Genomic DNA, 21,878 nt, shown 5'->3' with positions numbered 1-21,878 from the left:
GCAGCCGTACGCTCCGAAGCGCAGCTTCAGCCGGAAGACGCCGGCGAACGGCGCTTGGCTTCGGACAGCTCCGGAGAGCCGTAGTGTGCGTCTGCACAAGACTGCATGATAGCGAAAAGCTTTGGCAGTGTGTCTCGCAGGGAGATAGCTTAGGAGCGCAGCGCACTTATACCTCCCTTGTCCAGAAACACGATTTTACTGCACACTCCAAAAACACGGCTCTTTCCATGGTACTATGTAGGCTGCTGTCTGATGGCCGTGCTCCCTCCCTGCTCTTGCCCAGCTCGTTGTTGCAGCGTGCACATGCTTTCCTAGTATTCAGTGCACAGTGAAAGCAATCGCAAAAGTCCAGCAGCGGCTGACTCCCAAACACAAGGCGCTTGTCTACGTTGTTGTTTCTAGACACTTCAACGGAGTCCTTCATTTCTGCAGCTGCCATCGAGTTCTCTGCATCTCGAGCCTTAGGGGATGAGCACCAATTTCCCAGGAGGGGCTGCATCGGGACGAAGTCAAAACCCAGAAAAGTTGTCTCGGAACACATTCAATAAAGCATGCCAGCAGTGCATTGAAGAGGCAGGGAGCTTTAGGCACCGTCCTCTAGCAGTGCCAAGGCTGTGCACACAATGTCGTCTCCCTGCGGCAACGTTCTTCACCCTCGTACAAGCTACCGCTCTGTCCGGCTCCCGGAGCAGGAGAAGCGGCTGCTTTGCGCACACAACAGCGGAGCGGCAGCCGTACGCTCCGAAGGGCAGCTTCAGCCGAAAGACGCCGGCGACCGGCGCTTGGCTTCGTACAGCTCCGGAGAGCCGTAGTGTGCGTCTGCACTAGACTGCATGATAGCGAAAAGCTTTGGCAGTGTGTCTCGCAGGGAGAAAGCGTAGCAGCGCAGCGCACTTATGCCTCCCTTGTCCAGAAACACGGATTTGCTGCACACTCCAAGAACACTGCTCTTTCCAGGGTAATATGTAAGCTGCTGTCTGACGCCTGTTCTCTTCTGCCCACTCTTGCCCAGCTCGTTGTTGTAGCGTGCACATGCCGTCCTGGCATTCAGTGCACAGTGAAAGCAATCGCAAAAGTCCAGCAGCTGCTGACTCCCAAACACAAGGCGCTGGCTATGTTCTTGCTTCTCGACAACTCAACGCAGCCCTTCATTTCTGCAGTTGCCATCGAGGTCTCTGCATTTCGGAGCCTCAGAGGAGGAGCAGGAGTTTCCCAGGAGGGGCTGCATCAGGACGAATTCAAAACTCAGGAAAATTGTCCTGGAACACCTTCAATAAAGCATGTTAGAATGGAATTGAAGAGGCAGGCCTGCGGCCACCAAGGTCCACTAGAAGTCCTTAGGGTGCGCGCAGAAGCCCGGTGCTCTGCGGCTTCGTTCTTCTCCCTCGTACAAGCTACCGCTCTGTCCGGCTCCCGGAGCAGGTGAAGCGGCTGCTTCGCGCACACAACAGCGGAGCGGCAGCCGTACGCTCCGAAGCGCAGCTTCAGCCGGAAGACGCCGGCCACCGGCGCTTGGCTTCGGACAGCTCCGGAGAGCCGTAGTGTGCGTCTGCACTAGACTGCATGATAGCGAAAAGCTTTGGCAGTGTGTCTCGCAGGGAGATAGCTTAGGAGCGAAGCGCACTTATACCTCCCTTGTCCAGAAACACGGATTTGCTGCATACTCCAAAAACACTGCCCTTTCCAGGGCAAGATGCCAGATGCTCTCTGATGCCCGTGCTCCCTCCCTGCTCTTGCCCAGCTCGTTGTTTTAACGTGCACATGCCTTCCTAGCATTCAGTGCACAGTGAAAGCAATCGCAAAAGTCCAGCAGCTGCTGACTCCCAAACACAAGGCCCTGGCTATGATCTTGCTTCTCGATAACTCAACGCAGCCCTTCATTTCTGCAGTTGCCATCGAGATCTCTGCCTGTCGGAGCCTCAGAGGAGGTGCAGGAGTTTCCCAAGAGGGGCTGCATCAGGACGAAGTTAAAACTCAGGAAAGTTGTCTCGGAACACCTTCAATAAAGCATGTTAGAATGGAATTGAAGAGGCAGGCGAGCGGCCACCACGGTCCACTAGCAGTCCTTAGGGTGCGCGTAGAAGCCCGGTGCTCTGCGGCAACGTTCTTCGCTCTCGTACAAGCTACCGCTCTGTCCGGCTCCCGGAGCAGGAGAAGCGGCTGCTTCGCGCACACAACAGCGGAGCGGCAGCCGTACGCTCCGAAGGGCAGCTTCAGCCGAAAGACGCCGGCGACCGGCGCTTGGCTTCGTACAGCTCCGGAGAGCCGTAGTGTGCGTCTGCACTAGACTGCATGATAGCGAAAAGCTTTGGCAGTGTGTCTCGCAGGGAGAAAGCGTAGCAGCGCAGCGCACTTATGCCTCCCTTGTCCAGAAACACGGATTTGCTGCACACTCCAAGAACACTGCTCTTTCCAGGGTAATATGTAAGCTGCTGTCTGACGCCTGTTCTCTTCTGCCCACTCTTGCCCAGCTCGTTGTTGTAGCGTGCACATGCCGTCCTGGCATTCAGTGCACAGTGAAAGCAATCGCAAAAGTCCAGCAGCTGCTGACTCCCAAACACAAGGCGCTGGCTATGTTCTTGCTTCTCGACAACTCAACGCAGCCCTTCATTTCTGCAGTTGCCATCGAGGTCTCTGCATTTCGGAGCCTCAGAGGAGGAGCAGGAGTTTCCCAGGAGGGGCTGCATCAGGACGAATTCAAAACTCAGGAAAATTGTCCTGGAACACCTTCAATAAAGCATGTTAGAATGGAATTGAAGAGGCAGGCGTGCGGCCACCAAGGTCCACTAGAAGTCCTTAGGGTGCGCGCAGAAGCCCGGTGCTCTGCGGCTTCGTTCTTCTCCCTCGTACAAGCTACCGCTCTGTCCGGCTCCCGGAGCAGGTGAAGCGGCTGCTTCGCGCACACAACAGCGGAGCGGCAGCCGTACGCTCCGAAGCGCAGCTTCAGCCGGAAGACGCCGGCCACCGGCGCTTGGCTTCGGACAGCTCCGGAGAGCCGTAGTGTGCGTCTGCACTAGACTGCATGATAGCGAAAAGCTTTGGCAGTGTGTCTCGCAGGGAGATAGCTTAGGAGCGAAGCGCACTTATACCTCCCTTGTCCAGAAACACGGATTTGCTGCATACTCCAAAAACACTGCCCTTTCCAGGGCAAGATGCCAGATGCTCTCTGATGCCCGTGCTCCCTCCCTGCTCTTGCCCAGCTCGTTGTTTTAACGTGCACATGCCTTCCTAGCATTCAGTGCACAGTGAAAGCAATCGCAAAAGTCCAGCAGCTGCTGACTCCCAAACACAAGGCCCTGGCTATGATCTTGCTTCTCGATAACTCAACGCAGCCCTTCATTTCTGCAGTTGCCATCGAGATCTCTGCCTGTCGGAGCCTCAGAGGAGGAGCAGGAGTTTCCCAAGAGGGGCTGCATCAGGACGAAGTTAAAACTCAGGAAAGTTGTCTCGGAACACCTTCAATAAAGCATGTTAGAATGGAATTGAAGAGGCAGGCGAGCGGCCACCACGGTCCACTAGCAGTCCTTAGGGTGCGCGCAGAAGCCCGGTGCTCTGCGGCTTCGTTCTTCGTCCTCGTACAAGCTACCGCTCTGTCCGGCTCACGGAGCCGGTGAAGCGGCTGCTTCGCGCACACAACAGCGGAGCGGCAGCCGTACGCTCCGAAGCGCAGCTTCAGCCGAAAGACGCCGGCGACCGGCGCTTGGCTTCGGACAGCTCCGGAGAGCCGTAGTGTGCGTCTGCACTAGACTGCATCATAGCGAAAAGCTTTGGCAGTGTGTCTCGCAGGGAGATAGCTTAGGAGCGCAGCGCACTTATGCCTCCCTTGCCCAGAAACACGGATTTGCTGCACACTCCAAAAACACTGCTCTTTCCATGGTACTATGTAAGCTGCTGTCTGATGCCCGTTCTCTCCTGAACCACTCCTGCCCAGCTCGCTGTTGTAGCGTGCACATGCCGTCCTGGCATTCAGTGCACAGTGAAAGCAATCGCAAAAGTCCAGCAGCTGCTGACTCCCAAACACAAGGCGCTGGCTATGTTCTTGCTTCTCGATAACTCAACGCAGCCCTTCATTTCTGCAGTTGCCATCGAGGTCTCTGCCTGTCGGAGCCTCAGAGGAGGAGCAGGAGTTTCCCAAGAGGGGCTGCATCAGGACGAAGTTAAAACTCAGGAAAGTTGTCTCGGAACACCTTCAATAAAGCATGTTAGAATGGAATTGAAGAGGCAGGCGAGCGGCCACCACGGTCCACTAGCAGTCCTTAGGGTGCGCGTAGAAGCCCGGTGCTCTGCGGCAACGTTCTTCGCTCTCGTACAAGCTACCGCTCTGTCCGGCTCCCGGAGCAGGAGAAGCGGCTGCTTCGCTCACACAACAGCCGTACGCTCCGAAGCGCAGCTTCAGCCGAAAGACGCCGGCCACCGGCGCTTGGCTTCGGACAGCTCCGGAGAGCCGTAGTGTGCGTCTGCACTAGACTGCATCATAGCGAAAAGCTTTGGCAGTGTGTCTCGCAGGGAGAAAGCGTAGCAGCGCAGCGCACTTATGCCTCCCTTGTCCAGAAACACGATTTTACTGCACACTCCAAAAACACTGCCCTTTCCAGGGCAATATTAAGCTGCTTTCTGACGGCCGTGATCTTTCGGCTACTCTTGCCCAGCTCGTTGTTGTAGCGTGCACATGCCGTCCTGGCATTCCGTGCACAGTGAAAGCAATCGTAAAAGTCCAGCAGCTGCTGACTCCCAAACACAAGGCGCTGGCTATGTTCTTGCTTCTCGACAACTCAACGCAGCCCTTCATTTCTGCAGTTGCCATCGAGGTCTCTGCATCTCGAGCCTTCGGGGATGAGCACAAATTTCCCAAGAGGGGCTTCATCAGGACGAAGTCAAAACCCAGAAAAGTGGTCTCGGAACACATTCAATAAAGCATGCCAGCAGTGCATTGAAGAGGCAGGGAGCTTTAGGCACCGTCCTCTAGCAGTGCCAAGGCTGTGCACACAATGTCGTCTCCCTGCGGCAACGTTCTTCGGCCTCGTACAAGCTACCGCTCTGTCCGGCTCCCGGAGCAGGAGAAGCGGCTGCTTCGCGCACACAACAGCGGAGCGGCAGCCGTACGCTCCGAAGCGCAGCTTCAGCCGGAAGACGCCGGCGACCGGCGCTTGGCTTCGGACAGCTCCGGAGAGCCGTAGTGTGCGTCTGCACTAGACTGCATGATAGCGAAAAGCTTTGGCAGTGTGTCTCGCAGGGAGATAGCTTAGGAGCGCAGCGCACTTATACCTCCCTTGTCCAGAAACACGATTTTACTGCACACTCCAAAAACACTGCTCTTTCCATGGTACTATGTAGGCTGCTGTCTGATGCCCGTGCTCCCTCCCTGCTCTTGCCCAGCTCGTTGTTGCAGCGTGCACATGCTTTCCTAGTATTCAGTGCACAGTGAAAGCAATCGCAAAAGTCCAGCAGCGGCTGACTCCCAAACACAAGGCGCTTGTCTACGTTGTTGTTTCTAGACACTTCAACGGAGTCCTTCATTTCTGCAGCTGCCATCGAGTTCTCTGCATCTCGAGCCTTAGGGGATGAGCACCAATTTCCCAGGAGGGGCTGCATCGGGACGAAGTCAAAACCCAGGAAAGTTGTCTCGGAACACCTTCAATAAAGCATGCCAGCAGTGCATTGAAGAGGCAGGGAGCTTTAGCCACCGTCCTCTAGCAGTGCCAAGGCTGTGCACACAATGTTGTCTCCCTGCGGCAACGTTCTTCGCCCTCGTACAAGCTACCGCTCTGTCCGGCTCCCGGAGCAGGAGAAGCGGCTGCTTCGCGCACACAACAGCGGAGCGGCAGCCGTACGCTCCGAAGGGCAGCTTCAGCCGAAAGACGCCGGCCACCGGCGCTTGGCTTCGGACAGCTCCGGAGAGCCGTAGTGTGCGTCTGCACTAGACTGCATGATAGCGAAAAGCTTTGGCAGTGTGTCTCGCAGGGAGAAAGCGTAGCAGCGCAGCGCACTTATGCCTCCCTTGTCCAGAAACACGGATTTGCTGCATACTCCAAAAACACTGCCCTTTCCAGGGCAAGATGCCAGATGCTCTCTGATGCCCGTGCTCCCTCCCTGCTCTTGCCCAGCTCGTTGTTTTAACGTGCACATGCCTTCCTAGCATTCAGTGCACAGTGAAAGCAATCGCAAAAGTCCTGCAGCTGCTGACTCCCAAACACAAGGCGCTGGCTATGTTCTTGCTTCTCGACAACTCAACGCAGCCCTTCATTTCTGCAGTTGCCATCGAGGTCTCTGCCTGTCGGAGCCTCAGAGGAGGAGCAGGAGTTTCCCAAGAGGGGCTGCATCAGGACGAAGTTAAAACTCAGGAAAGTTGTCTCGGAACACCTTCAATAAAGCATGTTAGAATGGAATTGAAGAGGCAGGCGAGCGGCCACCACGGTCCACTAGCAGTCCTTAGGGTGCGCGTAGAAGCCCGGTGCTCTGCGGCAACGTTCTTCGCTCTCGTACAAGCTACCGCTCTGTCCGGCTCCCGGAGCAGGAGAAGCGGCTGCTTCGCGCACACAACAGCGGAGCGGCAGCCGTACGCTCCGAAGGGCAGCTTCAGCCGAAAGACGCCGGCGACCGGCGCTTGGCTTCGTACAGCTCCGGAGAGCCGTAGTGTGCGTCTGCACTAGACTGCATGATAGCGAAAAGCTTTGGCAGTGTGTCTCGCAGGGAGAAAGCGTAGCAGCGCAGCGCACTTATGCCTCCCTTGTCCAGAAACACGGATTTGCTGCACACTCCAAGAACACTGCTCTTTCCAGGGTAATATGTAAGCTGCTGTCTGACGCCTGTTCTCTTCTGCCCACTCTTGCCCAGCTCGTTGTTGTAGCGTGCACATGCCGTCCTGGCATTCAGTGCACAGTGAAAGCAATCGCAAAAGTCCAGCAGCTGCTGACTCCCAAACACAAGGCGCTGGCTATGTTCTTGCTTCTCGACAACTCAACGCAGCCCTTCATTTCTGCAGTTGCCATCGAGGTCTCTGCATTTCGGAGCCTCAGAGGAGGAGCAGGAGTTTCCCAGGAGGGGCTGCATCAGGACGAATTCAAAACTCAGGAAAATTGTCCTGGAACACCTTCAATAAAGCATGTTAGAATGGAATTGAAGAGGCAGGCGTGCGGCCACCAAGGTCCACTAGAAGTCCTTAGGGTGCGCGCAGAAGCCCGGTGCTCTGCGGCTTCGTTCTTCTCCCTCGTACAAGCTACCGCTCTGTCCGGCTCCCGGAGCAGGTGAAGCGGCTGCTTCGCGCACACAACAGCGGAGCGGCAGCCGTACGCTCCGAAGCGCAGCTTCAGCCGGAAGACGCCGGCCACCGGCGCTTGGCTTCGGACAGCTCCGGAGAGCCGTAGTGTGCGTCTGCACTAGACTGCATCATAGCGAAAAGCTTTGGCAGTGTGTCTCGCAGGGAGATAGCTTAGGAGCGAAGCGCACTTATACCTCCCTTGTCCAGAAACACGGATTTGCTGCATACTCCAAAAACACTGCCCTTTCCAGGGCAAGATGCCAGATGCTCTCTGATGCCCGTGCTCCCTCCCTGCTCTTGCCCAGCTCGTTGTTTTAACGTGCACATGCCTTCCTAGCATTCAGTGCACAGTGAAAGCAATCGCAAAAGTCCAGCAGCTGCTGACTCCCAAACACAAGGCCCTGGCTATGATCTTGCTTCTCGATAACTCAACGCAGCCCTTCATTTCTGCAGTTGCCATCGAGATCTCTGCCTGTCGGAGCCTCAGAGGAGGAGCAGGAGTTTCCCAAGAGGGGCTGCATCAGGACGAAGTTAAAACTCAGGAAAGTTGTCTCGGAACACCTTCAATAAAGCATGTTAGAATGGAATTGAAGAGGCAGGCGAGCGGCCACCACGGTCCACTAGCAGTCCTTAGGGTGCGCGTAGAAGCCCGGTGCTCTGCGGCAACGTTCTTCGCTCTCGTACAAGCTACCGCTCTGTCCGGCTCACGGAGCCGGTGAAGCGGCTGCTTCGCGCACACAACAGCGGAGCGGCAGCCGTACGCTCCGAAGGGCAGCTTCAGCCGAAAGACGCCGGCGACCGGCGCTTGGCTTCGGACAGCTCCGGAGAGCCGTAGTGTGCGTCTGCACTAGACTGCATCATAGCGAAAAGCTTTGGCAGTGTGTCTCGCAGGGAGATAGCTTAGGAGCGCAGCGCACTTATGCCTCCCTTGCCCAGAAACACGGATTTGCTGCACACTCCAAAAACACTGCTCTTTCCATGGTACTATGTAAGCTGCTGTCTGATGCCCGTTCTCTCCTGAACCACTCCTGCCCAGCTCGCTGTTGTAGCGTGCACATGCCGTCCTGGCATTCAGTGCACAGTGAAAGCAATCGCAAAAGTCCAGCAGCTGCTGACTCCCAAACACAAGGCCCTGGCTATGTTCTTGCTTCTCGATAACTCAACGCAGCCCTTCATTTCTGCAGTTGCCATCGAGGTCTCTGCCTGTCGGAGCCTCAGAGGAGGAGCAGGAGTTTCCCAAGAGGGGCTGCATCAGGACGAAGTTAAAACTCAGGAAAGTTGTCTCGGAACACCTTCAATAAAGCATGTTAGAATGGAATTGAAGAGGCAGGCGAGCGGCCACCACGGTCCACTAGCAGTCCTTAGGGTGCGCGTAGAAGCCCGGTGCTCTGCGGCAACGTTCTTCGCTCTCGTACAAGCTACCGCTCTGTCCGGCTCCCGGAGCAGGAGAAGCGGCTGCTTCGCTCACACAACAGCCGTACGCTCCGAAGCGCAGCTTCAGCCGAAAGACGCCGGCCACCGGCGCTTGGCTTCGGACAGCTCCGGAGAGCCGTAGTGTGCGTCTGCACTAGACTGCATCATAGCGAAAAGCTTTGGCAGTGTGTCTCGCAGGGAGAAAGCGTAGCAGCGCAGCGCACTTATGCCTCCCTTGTCCAGAAACACGATTTTACTGCACACTCCAAAAACACTGCCCTTTCCAGGGCAATATTAAGCTGCTTTCTGACGGCCGTGATCTTTCGGCTACTCTTGCCCAGCTCGTTGTTGTAGCGTGCACATGCCGTCCTGGCATTCCGTGCACAGTGAAAGCAATCGTAAAAGTCCAGCAGCTGCTGACTCCCAAACACAAGGCGCTGGCTATGTTCTTGCTTCTCGACAACTCAACGCAGCCCTTCATTTCTGCAGTTGCCATCGAGGTCTCTGCATCTCGAGCCTTCGGGGATGAGCACAAATTTCCCAAGAGGGGCTTCATCAGGACGAAGTCAAAACCCAGAAAAGTGGTCTCGGAACACATTCAATAAAGCATGCCAGCAGTGCATTGAAGAGGCAGGGAGCTTTAGGCACCGTCCTCTAGCAGTGCCAAGGCTGTGCACACAATGTCGTCTCCCTGCGGCAACGTTCTTCGGCCTCGTACAAGCTACCGCTCTGTCCGGCTCCCGGAGCAGGAGAAGCGGCTGCTTCGCGCACACAACAGCGGAGCGGCAGCCGTACGCTCCGAAGCGCAGCTTCAGCCGGAAGACGCCGGCGACCGGCGCTTGGCTTCGGACAGCTCCGGAGAGCCGTAGTGTGCGTCTGCACAAGACTGCATGATAGCGAAAAGCTTTGGCAGTGTGTCTCGCAGGGAGATAGCTTAGGAGCGCAGCGCACTTATACCTGCCTTGTCCAGAAACACGATTTTACTGCACACTCCAAAAACACTGCTCTTTCCATGGTACTATTTAGGCTGCTGTCTGATGCCCGTGCTCCCTCCCTGCTCTTGCCCAGCTCGTTGTTGCAGCGTGCACATGCTTTCCTAGTATTCAGTGCACAGTGAAAGCAATCGCAAAAGTCCAGCAGCGGCTGACTCCCAAACACAAGGCGCTTGTCTACGTTGTTGTTTCTAGACACTTCAACGGAGTCCTTCATTTCTGCAGCTGCCATCGAGTTCTCTGCATCTCGAGCCTTAGGGGATGAGCACCAATTTCCCAGGAGGGGCTGCATCGGGACGAAGTCAAAACCCAGGAAAGTTGTCTCGGAACACCTTCAATAAAGCATGCCAGCAGTGCATTGAAGAGGCAGGGAGCTTTAGCCACCGTCCTCTAGCAGTGCCAAGGCTGTGCACACAATGTTGTCTCCCTGCGGCAACGTTCTTCGCCCTCGTACAAGCTACCGCTCTGTCCGGCTCCCGGAGCAGGAGAAGCGGCTGCTTCGCGCACACAACAGCGGAGCGGCAGCCGTACGCTCCGAAGGGCAGCTTCAGCCGAAAGACGCCGGCCACCGGCGCTTGGCTTCGGACAGCTCCGGAGAGCCGTAGTGTGCGTCTGCACTAGACTGCATGATAGCGAAAAGCTTTGGCAGTGTGTCTCGCAGGGAGAAAGCGTAGCAGCGCAGCGCACTTATGCCTCCCTTGTCCAGAAACACGGATTTGCTGCATACTCCAAAAACACTGCCCTTTCCAGGGCAAGATGCCAGATGCTCTCTGATGCCCGTGCTCCCTCCCTGCTCTTGCCCAGCTCGTTGTTTTAACGTGCACATGCCTTCCTAGCATTCAGTGCACAGTGAAAGCAATCGCAAAAGTCCAGCAGCTGCTGACTCCCAAACACAAGGCCCTGGCTATGATCTTGCTTCTCGATAACTCAACGCAGCCCTTCATTTCTGCAGTTGCCATCGAGATCTCTGCCTGTCGGAGCCTCAGAGGAGGAGCAGGAGTTTCCCAAGAGGGGCTGCATCAGGACGAAGTTAAAACTCAGGAAAGTTGTCTCGGAACACCTTCAATAAAGCATGTTAGAATGGAATTGAAGAGGCAGGCGAGCGGCCACCACGGTCCACTAGCAGTCCTTAGGGTGCGCGTAGAAGCCCGGTGCTCTGCGGCAACGTTCTTCGCTCTCGTACAAGCTACCGCTCTGTCCGGCTCCCGGAGCAGGAGAAGCGGCTGCTTCGCGCACACAACAGCGGAGCGGCAGCCGTACGCTCCGAAGGGCAGCTTCAGCCGAAAGACGCCGGCGACCGGCGCTTGGCTTCGTACAGCTCCGGAGAGCCGTAGTGTGCGTCTGCACTAGACTGCATGATAGCGAAAAGCTTTGGCAGTGTGTCTCGCAGGGAGAAAGCGTAGCAGCGCAGCGCACTTATGCCTCCCTTGTCCAGAAACACGGATTTGCTGCACACTCCAAGAACACTGCTCTTTCCAGGGTAATATGTAAGCTGCTGTCTGACGCCTGTTCTCTTCTGCCCACTCTTGCCCAGCTCGTTGTTGTAGCGTGCACATGCCGTCCTGGCATTCAGTGCACAGTGAAAGCAATCGCAAAAGTCCAGCAGCTGCTGACTCCCAAACACAAGGCGCTGGCTATGTTCTTGCTTCTCGACAACTCAACGCAGCCCTTCATTTCTGCAGTTGCCATCGAGGTCTCTGCATTTCGGAGCCTCAGAGGAGGAGCAGGAGTTTCCCAGGAGGGGCTGCATCAGGACGAATTCAAAACTCAGGAAAATTGTCCTGGAACACCTTCAATAAAGCATGTTAGAATGGAATTGAAGAGGCAGGCGTGCGGCCACCAAGGTCCACTAGAAGTCCTTAGGGTGCGCGCAGAAGCCCGGTGCTCTGCGGCTTCGTTCTTCTCCCTCGTACAAGCTACCGCTCTGTCCGGCTCCCGGAGCAGGTGAAGCGGCTGCTTCGCGCACACAACAGCGGAGCGGCAGCCGTACGCTCCGAAGCGCAGCTTCAGCCGGAAGACGCCGGCGACCGGCGCTTGGCTTCGTACAGCTCCGGAGAGCCGTAGTGTGCGTCTGCACTAGACTGCATGATAGCGAAAAGCTTTGGCAGTGTGTCTCGCAGGGAGATAGCTTAGGAGCGAAGCGCACTTATACCTCCCTTGTCCAGAAACACGGATTTGCTGCATACTCCAAAAACACTGCCCTTTCCAGGGCAAGATGCCAGATGCTCTCTGATGCCCGTGCTCCCTCCCTGCTCTTGCCCAGCTCGTTGTTTTAACGTGCACATGCCTTCCTAGCATTCAGTGCACAGTGAAAGCAATCGCAAAAGTCCAGCAGCTGCTGACTCCCAAACACAAGGCCCTGGCTATGATCTTGCTTCTCGATAACTCAACGCAGCCCTTCATTTCTGCAGTTGCCATCGAGATCTCTGCCTGTCGGAGCCTCAGAGGAGGAGCAGGAGTTTCCCAAGAGGGGCTGCATCAGGACGAAGTTAAAACTCAGGAAAGTTGTCTCGGAACACCTTCAATAAAGCATGTTAGAATGGAATTGAAGAGGCAGGCGAGCGGCCACCACGGTCCACTAGCAGTCCTTAGGGTGCGCGCAGAAGCCCGGTGCTCTGCGGCAACGTTCTTCGCCCTCGTACAAGCTACCGCTCTGTCCGGCTCACGGAGCAGGTGAAGCGGCTGCTTCGCGCACACAACAGCGGAGCGGCAGCCGTACGCTCCGAAGCGCAGCTTCAGCCGAAAGACGCCGGCGACCGGCGCTTGGCTTCGGACAGCTCCGGAGAGCCGTAGTGTGCGTCTGCACTAGACTGCATCATAGCGAAAAGCTTTGGCAGTGTGTCTCGCAGGGAGATAGCTTAGGAGCGCAGCGCACTTATGCCTCCCTTGCCCAGAAACACGGATTTGCTGCACACTCCAAAAACACTGCTCTTTCCATGGTACTATGTAAGCTGCTGTCTGATGCCCGTTCTCTCCTGAACCACTCCTGCCCAGCTCGCTGTTGTAGCGTGCACATGCCGTCCTGGCATTCAGTGCACAGTGAAAGCAATCGCAAAAGTCCAGCAGCTGCTGACTCCCAAACACAAGGCGCTGGCTATGTTCTTGCTTCTCGACAACTCAACGCAGCCCTTCATTTCTGCAGTTGCCATCGAGGTCTCTGCCTGTCGGAGCCTCAGAGGAGGAGCAGGAGTTTCCCAAGAGGGGCTGCATCAGGACGAAGTTAAAACTCAGGAAAGTTGTCTCGGAACACCTTCAATAAAGCATGTTAGAATGGAATTGAAGAGGCAGGCGAGCGGCCACCACGGTCCACTAGCAGTCCTTAGGGTGCGCGTAGAAGCCCGGTGCTCTGCGGCAACGTTCTTCGCTCTCGTACAAGCTACCGCTCTGTCCGGCTCCCGGAGCAGGAGAAGCGGCTGCTTCGCGCACACAACAGCGGAGCGGCAGCCGTACGCTCCGAAGGGCAGCTTCAGCCGAAAGACGCCGGCGACCGGCGCTTGGCTTCGTACAGCTCCGGAGAGCCGTAGTGTGCGTCTGCACTAGACTGCATGATAGCGAAAAGCTTTGGCAGTGTGTCTCGCAGGGAGAAAGCGTAGCAGCGCAGCGCACTTATGCCTCCCTTGTCCAGAAACACGGATTTGCTGCACACTCCAAGAACACTGCTCTTTCCAGGGTAATATGTAAGCTGCTGTCTGACGCCTGTTCTCTTCTGCCCACTCTTGCCCAGCTCGTTGTTGTAGCGTGCACATGCCGTCCTGGCATTCAGTGCACAGTGAAAGCAATCGCAAAAGTCCAGCAGCTGCTGACTCCCAAACACAAGGCGCTGGCTATGTTCTTGCTTCTCGACAACTCAACGCAGCCCTTCATTTCTGCAGTTGCCATCGAGGTCTCTGCATTTCGGAGCCTCAGAGGAGGAGCAGGAGTTTCCCAGGAGGGGCTGCATCAGGACGAATTCAAAACTCAGGAAAATTGTCCTGGAACACCTTCAATAAAGCATGTTAGAATGGAATTGAAGAGGCAGGCGTGCGGCCACCAAGGTCCACTAGAAGTCCTTAGGGTGCGCGCAGAAGCCCGGTGCTCTGCGGCTTCGTTCTTCTCCCTCGTACAAGCTACCGCTCTGTCCGGCTCCCGGAGCAGGTGAAGCGGCTGCTTCGCGCACACAACAGCGGAGCGGCAGCCGTACGCTCCGAAGCGCAGCTTCAGCCGGAAGACGCCGGCCACCGGCGCTTGGCTTCGGACAGCTCCGGAGAGCCGTAGTGTGCGTCTGCACTAGACTGCATGATAGCGAAAAGCTTTGGCAGTGTGTCTCGCAGGGAGATAGCTTAGGAGCGAAGCGCACTTATACCTCCCTTGTCCAGAAACACGGATTTGCTGCATACTCCAAAAACACTGCCCTTTCCAGGGCAAGATGCCAGATGCTCTCTGATGCCCGTGCTCCCTCCCTGCTCTTGCCCAGCTCGTTGTTTTAACGTGCACATGCCTTCCTAGCATTCAGTGCACAGTGAAAGCAATCGCAAAAGTCCAGCAGCTGCTGACTCCCAAACACAAGGCCCTGGCTATGATCTTGCTTCTCGATAACTCAACGCAGCCCTTCATTTCTGCAGTTGCCATCGAGATCTCTGCCTGTCGGAGCCTCAGAGGAGGAGCAGGAGTTTCCCAAGAGGGGCTGCATCAGGACGAAGTTAAAACTCAGGAAAGTTGTCTCGGAACACCTTCAATAAAGCATGTTAGAATGGAATTGAAGAGGCAGGCGAGCGGCCACCACGGTCCACTAGCAGTCCTTAGGGTGCGCGTAGAAGCCCGGTGCTCTGCGGCAACGTTCTTCGCTCTCGTACAAGCTACCGCTCTGTCCGGCTCACGGAGCCGGTGAAGCGGCTGCTTCGCGCACACAACAGCGGAGCGGCAGCCGTACGCTCCGAAGGGCAGCTTCAGCCGAAAGACGCCGGCGACCGGCGCTTGGCTTCGGACAGCTCCGGAGAGCCGTAGTGTGCGTCTGCACTAGACTGCATCATAGCGAAAAGCTTTGGCAGTGTGTCTCGCAGGGAGATAGCTTAGGAGCGCAGCGCACTTATGCCTCCCTTGCCCAGAAACACGGATTTGCTGCACACTCCAAAAACACTGCTCTTTCCATGGTACTATGTAAGCTGCTGTCTGATGCCCGTTCTCTCCTGAACCACTCCTGCCCAGCTCGCTGTTGTAGCGTGCACATGCCGTCCTGGCATTCAGTGCACAGTGAAAGCAATCGCAAAAGTCCAGCAGCTGCTGACTCCCAAACACAAGGCCCTGGCTATGTTCTTGCTTCTCGATAACTCAACGCAGCCCTTCATTTCTGCAGTTGCCATCGAGGTCTCTGCCTGTCGGAGCCTCAGAGGAGGAGCAGGAGTTTCCCAAGAGGGGCTGCATCAGGACGAAGTTAAAACTCAGGAAAGTTGTCTCGGAACACCTTCAATAAAGCATGTTAGAATGGAATTGAAGAGGCAGGCGAGCGGCCACCACGGTCCACTAGCAGTCCTTAGGGTGCGCGTAGAAGCCCGGTGCTCTGCGGCAACGTTCTTCGCTCTCGTACAAGCTACCGCTCTGTCCGGCTCCCGGAGCAGGAGAAGCGGCTGCTTCGCTCACACAACAGCCGTACGCTCCGAAGCGCAGCTTCAGCCGAAAGACGCCGGCCACCGGCGCTTGGCTTCGGACAGCTCCGGAGAGCCGTAGTGTGCGTCTGCACTAGACTGCATCATAGCGAAAAGCTTTGGCAGTGTGTCTCGCAGGGAGAAAGCGTAGCAGCGCAGCGCACTTATGCCTCCCTTGTCCAGAAACACGATTTTACTGCACACTCCAAAAACACTGCCCTTTCCAGGGCAATATTAAGCTGCTTTCTGACGGCCGTGATCTTTCGGCTACTCTTGCCCAGCTCGTTGTTGTAGCGTGCACATGCCGTCCTGGCATTCCGTGCACAGTGAAAGCAATCGTAAAAGTCCAGCAGCTGCTGACTCCCAAACACAAGGCGCTGGCTATGTTCTTGCTTCTCGACAACTCAACGCAGCCCTTCATTTCTGCAGTTGCCATCGAGGTCTCTGCATCTCGAGCCTTCGGGGATGAGCACAAATTTCCCAAGAGGGGCTTCATCAGGACGAAGTCAAAACCCAGAAAAGTGGTCTCGGAACACATTCAATAAAGCATGCCAGCAGTGCATTGAAGAGGCAGGGAGCTTTAGGCACCGTCCTCTAGCAGTGCCAAGGCTGTGCACACAATGTCGTCTCCCTGCGGCAACGTTCTTCGGCCTCGTACAAGCTACCGCTCTGTCCGGCTCCCGGAGCAGGAGAAGCGGCTGCTTCGCGCACACAACAGCGGAGCGGCAGCCGTACGCTCCGAAGCGCAGCTTCAGCCGGAAGACGCCGGCGACCGGCGCTTGGCTTCGGACAGCTCCGGAGAGCCGTAGTGTGCGTCTGCACAAGACTGCATGATAGCGAAAAGCTTTGCCAGTGTGTCTCGCAGGGAGATAGCTTAGGAGCGCAGCGCACTTATACCTGCCTTGTCCAGAAACACGATTTTACTGCACACTCCAAAAACACTGCTCTTTCCATGGTACTATTTAGGCTGCTGTCTGATGCCCGTGCTCCCTCCCTGCTCTTGCCCAGCTCGTTGTTGCAGCGTGCACATGCTTTCCTAGTATTCAGTGCACAGTGAAAGCAATCGCAAAAGTCCAGCAGCGGCTGACTCCCAAACACAAGGCGCTTGTCTACGTTGTTGTTTCTAGACACTTCAACGGAGTCCTTCATTTCTGCAGCTGCCATCGAGTTCTCTGCATCTCGAGCCTTAGGGGATGAGCACCAATTTCCCAGGAGGGGCTGCATCGGGACGAAGTCAAAACCCAGGAAAGTTGTCTCGGAACACCTTCAATAAAGCATGCCAGCAGTGCATTGAAGAGGCAGGGAGCTTTAGCCACCGTCCTCTAGCAGTGCCAAGGCTGTGCACACAATGTTGTCTCCCTGCGGCAACGTTCTTCGCCCTCGTACAAGCTACCGCTCTGTCCGGCTCCCGGAGCAGGAGAAGCGGCTGCTTCGCGCACACAACAGCGGAGCGGCAGCCGTACGCTCCGAAGGGCAGCTTCAGCCGAAAGACGCCGGCCACCGGCGCTTGGCTTCGGACAGCTCCGGAGAGCCGTAGTGTGCGTCTGCACTAGACTGCATGATAGCGAAAAGCTTTGGCAGTGTGTCTCGCAGGGAGAAAGCGTAGCAGCGCAGCGCACTTATGCCTCCCTTGTCCAGAAACACGGATTTGCTGCATACTCCAAAAACACTGCCCTTTCCAGGGCAAGATGCCAGATGCTCTCTGATGCCCGTGCTCCCTCCCTGCTCTTGCCCAGCTCGTTGTTTTAACGTGCACATGCCTTCCTAGCATTCAGTGCACAGTGAAAGCAATCGCAAAAGTCCAGCAGCTGCTGACTCCCAAACACAAGGCCCTGGCTATGATCTTGCTTCTCGATAACTCAACGCAGCCCTTCATTTCTGCAGTTGCCATCGAGATCTCTGCCTGTCGGAGCCTCAGAGGAGGAGCAGGAGTTTCCCAAGAGGGGCTGCATCAGGACGAAGTTAAAACTCAGGAAAGTTGTCTCGGAACACCTTCAATAAAGCATGTTAGAATGGAATTGAAGAGGCAGGCGAGCGGCCACCACGGTCCACTAGCAGTCCTTAGGGTGCGCGTAGAAGCCCGGTGCTCTGCGGCAACGTTCTTCGCTCTCGTACAAGCTACCGCTCTGTCCGGCTCCCGGAGCAGGAGAAGCGGCTGCTTCGCGCACACAACAGCGGAGCGGCAGCCGTACGCTCCGAAGGGCAGCTTCAGCCGAAAGACGCCGGCCACCGGCGCTTGGCTTCGTACAGCTCCGGAGAGCCGTAGTGTGCGTCTGCACTAGACTGCATGATAGCGAAAAGCTTTGGCAGTGTGTCTCGCAGGGAGAAAGCGTAGCAGCGCAGCGCACTTATGCCTCCCTTGTCCAGAAACACGGATTTGCTGCACACTCCAAGAACACTGCTCTTTCCAGGGTAATATGTAAGCTGCTGTCTGACGCCTGTTCTCTTCTGCCCACTCTTGCCCAGCTCGTTGTTGTAGCGTGCACATGCCGTCCTGGCATTCAGTGCACAGTGAAAGCAATCGCAAAAGTCCAGCAGCTGCTGACTCCCAAACACAAGGCGCTGGCTATGTTCTTGCTTCTCGACAACTCAACGCAGCCCTTCATTTCTGCAGTTGCCATCGAGGTCTCTGCATTTCGGAGCCTCAGAGGAGGAGCAGGAGTTTCCCAGGAGGGGCTGCATCAGGACGAATTCAAAACTCAGGAAAGTTGTCTCGGAACACCTTCAATAAAGCATGTTAGAATGGAATTGAAGAGGCAGGCGTGCGGCCACCAAGGTCCACTAGAAGTCCTTAGGGTGCGCGCAGAAGCCCGGTGCTCTGCGGCTTCGTTCTTCTCCCTCGTACAAGCTACCGCTCTGTCCGGCTCCCGGAGCAGGTGAAGCGGCTGCTTCGCGCACACAACAGCGGAGCGGCAGCCGTACGCTCCGAAGCGCAGCTTCAGCCGGAAGACGCCGGCGACCGGCGCTTGGCTTCGTACAGCTCCGGAGAGCCGTAGTGTGCGTCTGCACTAGACTGCATGATAGCGAAAAGCTTTGGCAGTGTGTCTCGCAGGGAGATAGCTTAGGAGCGAAGCGCACTTATACCTCCCTTGTCCAGAAACACGGATTTGCTGCATACTCCAAAAACACTGCCCTTTCCAGGGCAAGATGCCAGATGCTCTCTGATGCCCGTGCTCCCTCCCTGCTCTTGCCCAGCTCGTTGTTTTAACGTGCACATGCCTTCCTAGCATTCAGTGCACAGTGAAAGCAATCGCAAAAGTCCAGCAGCTGCTGACTCCCAAACACAAGGCCCTGGCTATGATCTTGCTTCTCGATAACTCAACGCAGCCCTTCATTTCTGCAGTTGCCATCGAGATCTCTGCCTGTCGGAGCCTCAGAGGAGGAGCAGGAGTTTCCCAAGAGGGGCTGCATCAGGACGAAGTTAAAACTCAGGAAAGTTGTCTCGGAACACCTTCAATAAAGCATGTTAGAATGGAATTGAAGAGGCAGGCGAGCGGCCACCACGGTCCACTAGCAGTCCTTAGGGTGCGCGCAGAAGCCCGGTGCTCTGCGGCAACGTTCTTCGCCCTCGTACAAGCTACCGCTCTGTCCGGCTCACGGAGCAGGTGAAGCGGCTGCTTCGCGCACACAACAGCGGAGCGGCAGCCGTACGCTCCGAAGCGCAGCTTCAGCCGAAAGACGCCGGCGACCGGCGCTTGGCTTCGGACAGCTCCGGAGAGCCGTAGTGTGCGTCTGCACTAGACTGCATCATAGCGAAAAGCTTTGGCAGTGTGTCTCGCAGGGAGATAGCTTAGGAGCGCAGCGCACTTATGCCTCCCTTGCCCAGAAACACGGATTTGCTGCACACTCCAAAAACACTGCTCTTTCCATGGTACTATGTAAGCTGCTGTCTGATGCCCGTTCTCTCCTGAACCACTCCTGCCCAGCTCGCTGTTGTAGCGTGCACATGCCGTCCTGGCATTCAGTGCACAGTGAAAGCAATCGCAAAAGTCCAGCAGCTGCTGACTCCCAAACACAAGGCGCTGGCTATGTTCTTGCTTCTCGACAACTCAACGCAGCCCTTCATTTCTGCAGTTGCCATCGAGGTCTCTGCCTGTCGGAGCCTCAGAGGAGGAGCAGGAGTTTCCCAAGAGGGGCTGCATCAGGACGAAGTTAAAACTCAGGAAAGTTGTCTCGGAACACCTTCAATAAAGCATGTTAGAATGGAATTGAAGAGGCAGGCGAGCGGCCACCACGGTCCACTAGCAGTCCTTAGGGTGCGCGTAGAAGCCCGGTGCTCTGCGGCAACGTTCTTCGCTCTCGTACAAGCTACCGCTCTGTCCGGCTCCCGGAGCAGGAGAAGCGGCTGCTTCGCGCACACAACAGCCGTACGCTCCGAAGCGCAGCTTCAGCCGAAAGACGCCGGCGACCGGCGCTTGGCTTCGGACAGCCCCGGAGAGCCGTAGTGTGCGTCTGCACTAGACTGCATGATAGCGAAAAGCTTTGGCAGTGTGTCTCGCAGGGAGAAAGCGTAGCAGCGCAGCGCACTTATGCCTCCCTTGTCCAGAAACACGATTTTACTGCACACTCCAAAAACACTGCCCTTTCCAGGGCAATATTAAGCTGCTTTCTGACGGCCGTGATCTTTCGGCTACTCTTGCCCAGCTCGTTGTTGTAGCGTGCACATGCCGTCCTGGCATTCCGTGCACAGTGAAAGCAATCGTAAAAGTCCAGCAGCTGCTGACTCCCAAACACAAGGCGCTGGCTATGTTCTTGCTTCTCGACAACTCAACGCAGCCCTTCATTTCTGCAGTTGCCATCGAGGTCTCTGCATCTCGAGCCTTCGGGGATGAGCACAAATTTCCCAAGAGGGGCTTCATCAGGACGAAGTCAAAACCCAGAAAAGTGGTCTCGGAACACATTCAATAAAGCATGCCAGCAGTGCATTGAAGAGGCAGGGAGCTTTAGGCACCGTCCTCTAGCAGTGCCAAGGCTGTGCACACAATGTCGTCTCCCTGCGGCAACGTTCTTCGGCCTCGTACAAGCTACCGCTCTGTCCGGCTCCCGGAACAGGAGAAGCGGCTGCTTCGCGCACACAACAGCGGAGCGGCAGCCGTACGCTCCGAAGCGCAGCTTCAGCCGGAAGACGCCGGCGACCGGCGCTTGGCTTCGGACAGCTCCGGAGAGCCGTAGTGTGCGTCTGCACAAGACTGCATGATAGCGAAAAGCTTTGGCAGTGTGTCTCGCAGGGAGATAGCTTAGGAGCGCAGCGCACTTATACCTGCCTTGTCCAGAAACACGATTTTACTGCACACTCCAAAAACACTGCTCTTTCCATGGTACTATTTAGGCTGCTGTCTGATGCCCGTGCTCCCTCCCTGCTCTTGCCCAGCTCGTTGTTGCAGCGTGCACATGCTTTCCTAGTATTCAGTGCACAGTGAAAGCAATCGCAAAAGTCCAGCAGCGGCTGACTCCCAAACACAAGGCGCTTGTCTACGTTGTTGTTTCTAGACACTTCAACGGAGTCCTTCATTTCTGCAGCTGCCATCGAGTTCTCTGCATCTCGAGCCTTAGGGGATGAGCACCAATTTCCCAGGAGGGGCTGCATCGGGACGAAGTCAAAACCCAGGAAAGTTGTCTCGGAACACCTTCAATAAAGCATGCCAGCAGTGCATTGAAGAGGCAGGGAGCTTTAGCCACCGTCCTCTAGCAGTGCCAAGGCTGTGCACACAATGTTGTCTCCCTGCGGCAACGTTCTTCGCCCTCGTACAAGCTACCGCTCTGTCCGGCTCCCGGAGCAGGAGAAGCGGCTGCTTCGCGCACACAACAGCGGAGCGGCAGCCGTACGCTCCGAAGGGCAGCTTCAGCCGAAAGACGCCGGCCACCGGCGCTTGGCTTCGGACAGCTCCGGAGAGCCGTAGTGTGCGTCTGCACTAGACTGCATGATAGCGAAAAGCTTTGGCAGTGTGTCTCGCAGGGAGAAAGCGTAGCAGCGCAGCGCACTTATGCCTCCCTTGTCCAGAAACACGGATTTGCTGCATACTCCAAAAACACTGCCCTTTCCAGGGCAAGATGCCAGATGCTCTCTGATGCCCGTGCTCCCTCCCTGCTCTTGCCCAGCTCGTTGTTTTAACGTGCACATGCCTTCCTAGCATTCAGTGCACAGTGAAAGCAATCGCAAAAGTCCAGCAGCTGCTGACTCCCAAACACAAGGCCCTGGCTATGATCTTGCTTCTCGATAACTCAACGCAGCCCTTCATTTCTGCAGTTGCCATCGAGATCTCTGCCTGTCGGAGCCTCAGAGGAGGAGCAGGAGTTTCCCAAGAGGGGCTGCATCAGGACGAAGTTAAAACTCAGGAAAGTTGTCTCGGAACACCTTCAATAAAGCATGTTAGAATGGAATTGAAGAGGCAGGCGAGCGGCCACCACGGTCCACTAGCAGTCCTTAGGGTGCGCGTAGAAGCCCGGTGCTCTGCGGCAACGTTCTTCGCTCTCGTACAAGCTACCGCTCTGTCCGGCTCCCGGAGCAGGTGAAGCGGCTGCTTCGCGCACACAACAGCGGAGCGGCAGCCGTACGCTCCGAAGGGCAGCTTCAGCCGAAAGACGCCGGCGACC

Source organism: Lonchura striata, chromosome 4 (genome assembly GCF_046129695.1).
Source record: "Lonchura striata isolate bLonStr1 chromosome 4, bLonStr1.mat, whole genome shotgun sequence".
Classification (NCBI taxonomy): Eukaryota; Metazoa; Chordata; class Aves; order Passeriformes; family Estrildidae; genus Lonchura; species Lonchura striata.
The sequence above is the reverse complement of the archived record's forward strand: the minus strand, read 5'-3'. Positions refer to the sequence as shown.